Source organism: Nicotiana tomentosiformis, chromosome 5, assembly GCF_000390325.3.
Source record: "Nicotiana tomentosiformis chromosome 5, ASM39032v3, whole genome shotgun sequence".
Lineage (NCBI taxonomy): Eukaryota > Viridiplantae > Streptophyta > Magnoliopsida > Solanales > Solanaceae > Nicotiana > Nicotiana tomentosiformis.
In genome coordinates this window covers 78331724-78342382 of record NC_090816.1, presented here as the reverse complement: position 1 = coordinate 78342382, position 10659 = coordinate 78331724, and the positions used below count along the sequence as shown (strand labels likewise).

At 34.2% G+C, this 10659-nt stretch overlaps 2 long non-coding RNA genes across 2 annotated transcripts; both read right to left on the bottom strand.

Moving 5' to 3' along the window:
• Nucleotides 1-477: 477 nt before the first annotated feature.
• On the bottom strand, nt 478-1831 carry LOC104101578 (uncharacterized). The gene is made up of 2 exons (XR_001970293.3): nt 1693-1831; nt 478-1163 (listed from the first exon to the last, which is right to left on the bottom strand). It is a non-coding gene; the product is annotated as an uncharacterized lncRNA (long non-coding RNA).
• Nucleotides 1832-6130: 4299 nt separating this feature from the next.
• On the bottom strand, nt 6131-8429 carry LOC104101579 (uncharacterized). The gene is made up of 3 exons (XR_687511.3): nt 7785-8429; nt 7431-7545; nt 6131-6448 (listed from the first exon to the last, which is right to left on the bottom strand). It is a non-coding gene; the product is annotated as an uncharacterized lncRNA (long non-coding RNA).
• Between the last annotated feature and the right edge of the window lie 2230 nt (nt 8430-10659).

Genomic DNA, 10659 nt, shown 5'->3' with positions numbered 1-10659 from the left:
CTATGTATTTTTTATATCTAAAATAAGGTTTTCTCCACTATAAGAAGAATGGCTATCATTTCTGTAAGGGAGATCAAGGCATCTACACACTCCCATATTGAAAAGATTATTGATATTCATATAGAGATTATTCTTTTTTGAGCTTTGTACATTGATTCGTCTTGCTTGTTCATAAATCGTTTTCCACTCAATTTGATTTGTATTTCATTCTTTTTACGGTCAATATTCGATATATTTCTACTTGCTTTTTTCGGTTTGTGCTAAGTTATACCACGTATCTATAAAACTACGTATAAATTCAATTCTATCCATTTTTCGGATAAACAAAACCCTACACCCGTTAGTGTTTGAATTTTAATTGAGTTGCCATCTCCCTATTTCTAGAATTGTGCTTTGTCTTATGTTTACTTGAAAGCTCGTATTCATAGTTTTAGTTACGAGTGGTTGTGATTTATGAACACTTCAAGTATATCTCTGTTTTAGTAGTCAAAAACTGAGAAATTACGTAACATAATAAGACAGCATTGGTTTTATGACAATACATGCTAGCATTATAATTACAAAAATCAACGACCACAAAACCATACCCGCACTTGACGTATACACCGAACACTTAGAGAAACATTTTTAGTAAAGCAATTTCCAACACTCTTAGTTACATTTTGAGAGCTACAACAAACAATGAATAAGAATCATCATATAGTAGAAGGAAGAACAAGAGGTGTCCATCTTTTGAAACTTGAGCAGCAGAGTGACTCTGTCAAAGAAAAGCAACAGATGGCCTTAACGCACATATCTTGATGTCATAATTAGTTTTACAAGCTGAGAGCCCATCCCAATTAGGTGTTGCATCTGACTTCACATTAATATTTTTCCTGGCAAGAGAGGCAGCACTTGTATTATTATTTTCTATATGAGCAATACCAATGTAACTACTACAATTGCGACACAAAAGTTTAGTATGTTGTTTAAAGAAACCCCACGAGTTTTTGGACCTAAAATAAGGTATGCATCTAACTTTACTTATCTGAGTAAATCTGCTCTCATCAATGCATAAAAATGAGAGTACCCCTCTCCTCATTGTTTTCCCATACTTTGATCCAATGACTGTAGTATTCCGATTGCAAGAGTTGAGGTTCAACTCATATCCACACGATCCACAACTGAAACAAGAATAATTAAGCAAATTCTGTTAGAATCGTTATCACAATATCCTGTATTTCATGAGAGTTTGTCTTCTTTTTTTCCCTCTAATACTTGAAACCTTGCGCTTTACTATCAAAATCGCCATAAAATTAGAAGAAAAGAAATCCAATTCCAAGAACAGAGTATAATTAAGACGGGAAACTCAAAAAGCCTTTCGATCCAGAAGCAGTTAAATGAGGATAATTTTTTCATTTTGGTTGTACATTGTGTTGTAATTCTTGTACCTTCCAATCTACTAATCTGCTCTCACCATCCCATTTTATGCCATAAATTTTGAATGAATACAAAGTTTAAGAAAGAAAGAAATTTTTAATATGTTATCTAGAACAAATCATAGGTATTTATGTGGCTATAAATCAGATAAATATGAGAAGTTTAAGATTAGATTAATTGTAAATATAAAAACGTATCTTTATCATATAAATTAGGACCAACGGAGTAATAAATTTCTACAACCAGAAGGAAGTAGTATAAATAGAAACCTACCTGTAAGTGACGTCTCTTTCAGCATTGCTTATGAGATGAGAGGAAAAGGGAAGAATATCATTATCAGCTAGTAAAGAGCAGCTGAAGAAATCTGTTTCGGCCAACATCTTCACGAGCTAAATGCAAATTAAGAAAATAACCCCTTTTGTTAATTGTTACTCCTCTCTCGAAACAAGTCTCTGCATATGTGCAGTGTTGATAATACTCCGTCTTTTGTGACAGCTAGCTTCACACTTTCGTTAAGGCTCCTAACGGTAACTAAGCCTGGGAATTATTGTATGTTACTAAACTGTCATCTGCTTCCTGAGTCAGGACTTGGATGTGTTAAATTTGATTTTAAGGGTGTTGGATTCATTAGACTTGAAAGAGTTCCCGATTTCTTTTTCTTAAAAGCTTCATTAATATTATCTCTCATTCCTTCTTATTGACGATATTAATTGAATACGGATCTGATACAAAAATAATAACAATTATGCTTCAACGCCAAATAAGTTGCATTTGTTATGTGTCTCATTATTGTCTATATTTACCCGTAAGATGATAAAGTTAAATTTGTAACGTGGTTTATAGACACGTGAATTAATTTGATCCAAAAATATAAATAACTAAGGACATAGATAAACTAATTAAATAAACTTAAAGAAAATACAAGTCTAACTAATGGAAGAGCTTCTCCAAAAGCAAGAATGAGAACAATATTTAAAATAGAAAGAAAGAATGTTGTTGATTGAATGAGAGCAGATTTTGCCTTTTGTGTATAGATGATTTTACGTGTCCTCCTATGAATATAAATTCTTCTATTTATAGCTCAATTCAGAGAGACAAGATCCCCAAATCAAGTTCTTTAATATGAATCAAATCTTTCTTCATGGATGCATAACGGTTGGGTATTATTGCAAAGATTCTTTGTAACGGGTGCTCATTGGATACTATCTTTTCCAACCGATATCTTCCTTTCAGATCTTTGTCCTCGCTTCCAGTGCCTTCAAAACATATTCAGCACAGGTCACATGTTCGTAACAGTTGCTAGCTATTTGCTGACTCATATCTTACTTGTCTTTTCTTCCACATGTCAACTCGTCGATCTTCCACCTGTCGTTCATCAATTTATCCCATACATATAGTCTCCCTACTTTCCGGTGACAAAATTTTATGTTACCGGTATGTAGATTAGACCTCTTTTCTTGGCGGAAAAATTCCTCAATAAATTCTGACACTTGAAAGGATGCACGTCTACCTGCATTTAATGAGCCGAACACGTGTTATCCCGTGGTTCGAAAAATATTTTCGCTAGTTTTTCAGGTAATGATGACCATGAATTTTGCCGCCTATAAACTTCTCCACTTCTCATCACTTTTACCGTTCTCTTTTACAAACTCTTCTTCTTCGAATTTCCTTAGAGCTTTTCTGTAAATTCCTCTTTTTCAGTAATTTTTTCTTACTCAGATTTTCTATCACCATGTCTTCTACTACTTCTGTCCCCAGAAACAATACAATCATCCCATCTCAACTAAATTCTGAAGCAGATCTCCAAGTACAAAAGGAACCTATCAACCCCAAAAATGACAAAAATTGGCTTGTCAGCAGATATCCTTCTTCCATTCGCCCTCCTAGTATTCCTTTTGTGAAGGAAGAGTGTGACTGAAAATATATTGAAATTTTAACCTCCAATGAAGTGGAAAGAGTTACCTTTAACAAACCGGGGTTCGTGTATTTACACACATATCCTTTCACTTTAAGAATGAACCAAGAAATTGATCCCATTATTATAGAGTTTTGCCACCACTACCAAATCTGTTTCACTCAGGTAAGCCCGTCAATATGACATATGGTGGCTTGCCTTCGTGTAATTTTCTCTCGGGCCGTAAAAATCCTCACTCTTGCCCATTTGATCAACCTTTACTCCTCAAAGAATTTCCGTGAAGGCATGATCAAACTCAGCAAACGAAATGACAATGTCGTCACTACTAGTGTCGAAGATAATAATGACCGTGGTTGGATAGAAATATTTGTTGTCATTGCCAGCAGGGATATTCTTTCGGCGACAACACCTTCTATCCATGAATCATGATATTTTACTCCTAAGTTTTTCAGATAACCTTTTTCTATAGTGTTAAAGAAAATTTCCTCTTTTGCTAATCTTTGTTTTTCTTATTTCAGCTACCCGTTGGGTTCCACCATTGGTTCGAAACTTAACCCAATAGTTACAAAAGATTTTAGATATTTCTACACCGGACTCCCGTAAGTGGAAAACAATTTCATCCAAATTTAACTTGAAGGCCAAGAACCATCGCAAGTAAAAGTTATTTTTTTCCTTTTTAATCTCCAACATGATTTAGTACCAATTTGTTGATTCCCTTTTGCAATGTACAGGCCTTCCAAAGGGGTCTTCTATCTGCCCCGTTGTTGAGGTTTCTCTTGACCCAACGGTGGCTCATCAACAGATTCAAGCCATCATTGACCGGAAGAGGGTTCGTGATGCCTCTCTTGCTTCCGGTAAAGGTCCATCCTCCCTAAGTCCATAGTCTAAGGAGAAAAAACCAAAAAGAAGATGTACCTCAAAAGCTGAGACTCAGGAGAAGCCTTCGATAATGAAACTCCAACTAGACCAACCACTATGATCCTCGATGAAGATGAAAACAAGGACGATGATGAAACAGTTTCTCTTTAAAGAAGAAGAAAAAAATCCCCCCTCCTCAACTGGATGCTCAACCGGGAGAAATTTAAGAACTCTTCACGAAAATGGAAATAGTTGAAAATGTTGAGTTTTTTTTCTCGGTTCCCGTTGTTTCTTCAGGTCAGAGGAGTTCTACCTCTGATATTCTTCCAACTCCTACTTCAACATCAGTTGCAACACTATGAGCTCCTGCCTCACCACCGGCCCCACATGAACAAATGGAAGATGTTCGTTCCCCTCGGTCACCTGAACATGGGAACATTGAGAACACTTTCCTAGCATCCATTCGAAACTCCGATGGTAACGTAGCATCACTCTTTCGGTTTCGAATGAGTGCCACTTACTCTCCAAGATGGTGTGACTTCCCAATTACTTGAAGCCTTTGGCTTCTAATAAGGACCGACGGAAGATGAAAGCCCTGGAATTAAATAAAACTCAAGTATATTATAATAATCATCCAGTATAACATACCGGAGGGCAAACATTCAGATGACAGACTTTCCGTATAATATACTGGACAAAATTTATTACAAAACTCCATAAACAAAAATCATAATAAAAAATCATCCAATATAAAATACTGGAAAACAAGCCTTCAGAAGACAGATTTCCCGTTTAATATACTACACCAAATTTATTACAAAAATAAAACTCCATAAACAAATACTGGTCTAGAATTAAAAAATATAATATATTGAAACTAAATTTATTACAAAAAATCAAATTTTTAAATATGAAATCCAGCACATTATTCTGGATTTCAAGTTTTAACAAGAACTCGAGAAATCTATAATGCAGTTGAAGCAAAACAATACTTGAAAATTAACCCTAATTAATATACAGAGACTAGAAAAATATTTGAACAACTTATCAAAATAAATTACGCAACGATTACAACATTACAACATAAAACTAATAACAAAGTGACAAAATTATCAGAAATAAGACGAACTACTAAACAAAGAAAAAATCGTAAATGTTAAAATCCCACAAATATTTAAACACTAAAAGTACGGAAATCAAACTTAAAACTAACGAAACAACAATAACAATGAAAATTCAAGCACATTATTGTAAACACAACACTCACCCAGACAATTTTGAAGAAAATTGGACCTAACCCACACTAAATTCGAAGAAAGTGCTCTCACGAAAGCGAAATCTGTACACTACTGTAAAAAGAAAGAGAAGAGCGATAAAAAATGAAAAGTAACTAAACAGGATGTTAAAAAGTTCAAGGGAAATTATGTCATTTACTAATATATTTTAAATTAAAATGGCTAGAAATTGATTATATTAGCGATGGTGGCTGTTTTTGGATAGTCAACCGTAAACATGGCTATGCCATGCCATTTTGACTTTAAGAAATTCTTAATCGATATTTGGGCTTGTCGTGTATGGGCCCAAGTTAACGAATTTGATCCATAAAATATACACTGTATCCAAGAAATTTCGAAAAACCAATCGAATCAAAAAATGTTTTAAACTAACAGAACATTAACATGTAATTTGGTTTGACCTGAATCGTATTAAATTTAAACTATTAATATTTGATTTGGTTCGATATTAACAAAAAAAAAAGTTATATAGAAACTAAACCAAGTGTCATTATCCAATATTTTGGATTTGTTTGGTCAGTTGACCTAATTGTTGCTCTTTCCATTTTAGTTTAAATGGTGATATTTGACTGAGTACGAATTCGAAAAAGAAAATACTGAAAATTTTGAAGATTTTAAATTTTAAACATGTCATAAAATTCCATTGTTATCTCCAAAATAGGTACGTGTATTTCTTTTTGCCCATGAAATGAATTCATGATCCACTATCATTTCCAAAATACAACCATATGATTCTTGAAGTCCATCAAATGAACATGCACTTTTCAAAATATACTATTTATACATTACCATTAACTTCTAGAATAACTACGTACTGCTCACAATAGCCACATCTTGACTTGCCTTCCATAATCATGAAGGTCCCATGTATCAGTCCAGAGATGTTGGACAGTAGAAGAGCATGGAACGTACCATTTTTGTCTCAAGAGATTTTTCTCGGCATCCATGGGAACACAGTTTCCTGTTTCAGAAAAGAAGTGTTATATATTAGCCACAAGGAGCATAAACTAGGAGAATCTATATGCACTTACAGTGAAAAGATTTTGAATGAATGAGTTGAGTTTAACTTATTATATTAGATACTTATTATATATCAGAAAGATTTTATATATATATATAATTACATCATTGATTGATCTGATTATTTAAATATATATTTTTTTTTTACATCGTCGGTGTATAAAGCTTATTAAGCTTAATAGAAAAAATGCCCTCAGTCAAATATGATAGTCACTGAAAATGTATAAATTTTCTTACAAAATTTTAAGAGATATAATCATATTTACTTATAGGTTAATAGGATCCAAATAGAGGCTGATGTATATTGAAGACATCAGATATTGACGCACCCACATAGTATTTGTTTACACACAACTTAAGTGCGAAGCCATTAATTAGTCACGTCAAAGATGTAATGCAATAGTGCTCCTCTTCCATTGGTTATATTCGCCAAGGCTGAAATTTGGATTTCTCCAAATAATATTAAGTTGTTCATCGCCAAGATGGTAAGAGGGGTTGATATGATGGTAAGCAACCTCCACTTCCAACCAAGAGGTTGTGAGTTCGAGTCACCCCAAGAGTAAGGTGGGGAGTTCTTAGAGGGAAGGATGCCGAGTTTCTATTGGAAACAGCCTCTCTACCTCATGGTAGGGATAAGGTCTGCGTACACACTACCACACTAGTGGGATTATACTGGGTTGTTGTTGTTGTTCATCGCCAGAAAATCCAATAATGGATGCCATATAGTTAGTCAATTAAGAGCAGAAAAATCTAGTCGTCTAACAAACCAGCAAAATATTAAATAACAATAAAAATTTATAATGTGAAGAACCCAATATCTGGTGATTCAAACACATTTCATATTTAATTCATACAAGAGCACAGTAATGAGTAAGAAACACAAATAAAAGCTATAGTACCATCAATAGATCCAAATGAAGTACCTCCTTTGACATGCTTTTCCACATCTCAATAGCTTTTCCATCCACTTCAAGTTCATTGTCATCCATCCCAATTAAAGACATTAGTTTCTTTTAGAAAGTAATGACTTGAGGGTCGCTGCACGCATCGCAAATATGTTTCAGTAACAAATTAAATAATTTGGCTTATATGTCAAGAATGTAAACAGACATGTATATATTTTTGTCCAAATTTTGTAGGACAGAGTTATGCTGCTGGAAGTCTATTGTGATCTGTGAAATTAATACGCAAGTTAGTCGGGACACTATAGTTATTAAAAAAAAAAAATAGAGTTGAGAATTGAATGACTGACAGAGACATAGGAGTGAACAACTTACATGAAAATCCAAAAAGCCGATCTGGGTTGGTCTTCACACCTCAGTACTTTAACACTTGTTTTCCTCCAATGGCAATTCGATATCGTTAGTACATGTCAGTCAAAGCGACTGCCACACAAGTTTCACTGCTATAGAGACATATAAGTAGAGACACATTATGAGCATCAACTAAGTAATCATCATTTGATTTCCGTCACTCAAAGATATACCCTAATATGCGAAGTAAAAGAAAAGAAAGAACCATTTTTGGAAAGCACTCCTGTTAGGACCACTACTGCTTAACTTGGACTGCAGGAATCCTTTCCCTTGGTTTAGCTTTCTACACCATTGAAATGGAAAGCTACTATATATGATCATTACTTGGTAGTATTTTATTGGAGATAGGTAGACCCTGTTTCAACTAACATGCGGGCCGGGATCTCTCTTTCTTTTTTATCATATGTTCAAAAACTCACTCACTGATTAATTCAAATTCATATTGCTTACTGACCCATTAATTCAAATTTGCACTTCTAATAAGACCTACAAAAAGAGAAAACACTTCCTAAGAAAAGATTTTTAAAAAGAAATTACACACAAAATCTCTAATTAAATGTGAGACTCTCATCGTTTCCGTCACACTCCTTGCTTGTTGATGGGGCTAGTTTAAGCTCTCATAATTGAAGTGGACCGCCTTTTAGGAAAGGGCAAAGATTACCTTCAATGACTCAAAAGTTGGGGGATGTACGAACCTCTAATAAGCTGCCATTTAAAAGTGAAGTTGCATGATCCTAAACTACACATGGCTTTGTCCGGTTGGGTTGGACGCAAAGTACTATTTCTTCCGTTTTGATTTTTGCTAACATATACTTTTTTTTTTTTTATTAGTCCGTTCTAAAAATAATGACATATTTTTACAATTAAAAATAATTTAACTTTAAACTCTTTATTTTATCCATTTTACTCTTAATGAGAAATTTTTATAGCCATACAAATATTATAGCCCACAAAACTTTTACCCCTTAAGATTTTAAGACCACAAGTGTCAAAAGTTTTCTTTTCTTCTTTCTTAAACTCCGTGACGAGTCAAACTAACTCATCTAAATTGAAACGGATGGAGTATAAGGATACGGTACGGAGCAGTGCTTATGTTGACACATACTTCGCATGGATTAGTTTGAATACAATGATATCCTTTGAGCCTTGTGAAGGGCCACTCTAGACCACACTAGGCATTTCTCTTCTTAGTAAGATAGACATTTTTGACAAGAGTGGGTTGCTCTAGTAGTGAGCACCCTTCACTTCCAACCAAGAGGTTGTGAGTTCGAATCACCCCAAGAGCAAGGTGAAGAGTTCTTGGAGGGAGGGAGTCGAGCGTCTATCGGAAACAGTCTCTCTACCCCAGGGTAGGAGTAAGGTCTGCGTACACACTACCCTTCCCAGACCCCACTAGTGAGATTATCATGGGTTATTGTTGTTATTGGTAAGATGACACTTTCCTGTCATTTGAAAATTACTTGTTCAAGCAAAATCAAATTATATTTGAATTTAAGTACATATCGGATTATTAAATTTGAACATTGAATATTTAAACTCTTTAAATTATCTTTAATTATTCAAAACCTAATAAATATACGGAAAAGGGCCATCAATGCCCCTAACCTATTGAAAATGGCTCAAAATACCCTCAGTTAACATTTGGGACCAAAAATACCCTCAACGTTTTTTTTGGGCTCAAATCTGCCCCTGAGATTTAACAGACCAGTCAAGGTCAAATCTACCCTTTAAAAGATACCCGACCCGACCCGCTGATCCAGAATACATATAACACATTTAACTAAAACCTAAAAACAAGAGATTATTCTTCAGAAAAACATAATCTCCCATTATCTTTGCATAAAAATTTGTTCTTTTGTGATAGAATGTCCAAAAATTTTGTTTCCTCTCAAAGCTCAACCAATTGAGTAGATGTAATTGCGGACAAGTTACGAGTCAATTTACGGCCAAAACTCCTATTAATTTATGAAGTAATATTTTTGTCGAGAAAGTAATTACCTGCTATTGATTAAGAACTTATCTGCTATTGACATGGCCTGAAGCTTAGTTAGTGCCATTACCCGAAGCAAACTGTTGAAATACAAAAAAATAACTGAATAATACTAAAATGCTTACTATAAAACTGCTGAAATATATATATAAAAAAATTAAAAAATATTAAACTGCTGAAAATCACCATAGAAGCGTCATTGCCATGACATCAAGTTCACCACAAAAGCAAAGTCATTGCCGTAACTGATTCGACACAAATATATTTTTGTTAGAATCAGTAAAATCATTGGCGTAACTGATTCATCACAAAAATAATAAACGATAATCAGTTTACATGTCTATAAGTCTATTGATATTACATAACATCATCGCAACCAGCAAAATAATTTAACTTCTAATTGTCCTAAAGCATGGCCCTTTTAACTTTCAGTTTTGTAATTCTTCTTTCCTTTTTTTCTACCAATTGGTTTGAGGTCATTGCTGATTTTCCTTCCCAAGTGATCTTTCTTGGGGAATATGACAGATCAGAGGGTAAATATAAATCATTTTCATCTCCCATGAAATTGATCTTCCTGGTACCAGTAGGATTTTGCAGCAGTTGCCTTTGTTTAAGCCTAGTGTTAGCTTCAGAAATCACCTTGGGCATTAGAGTTGGATCAGATTCATACCCAATCTTGTCAACATCATAAAATTGTGTGTTAGCTTCAGACTGAAAGGTCGAATCAGATTCATGTTGACTTGAGTGACTGGAATATTGATAAGATATATTTAATCCAGGAACATGAATGAACACAAATTCTGAATCTTGGGAATCTTGAGGTGCTGTCATATGAATAACTTCTAGTAA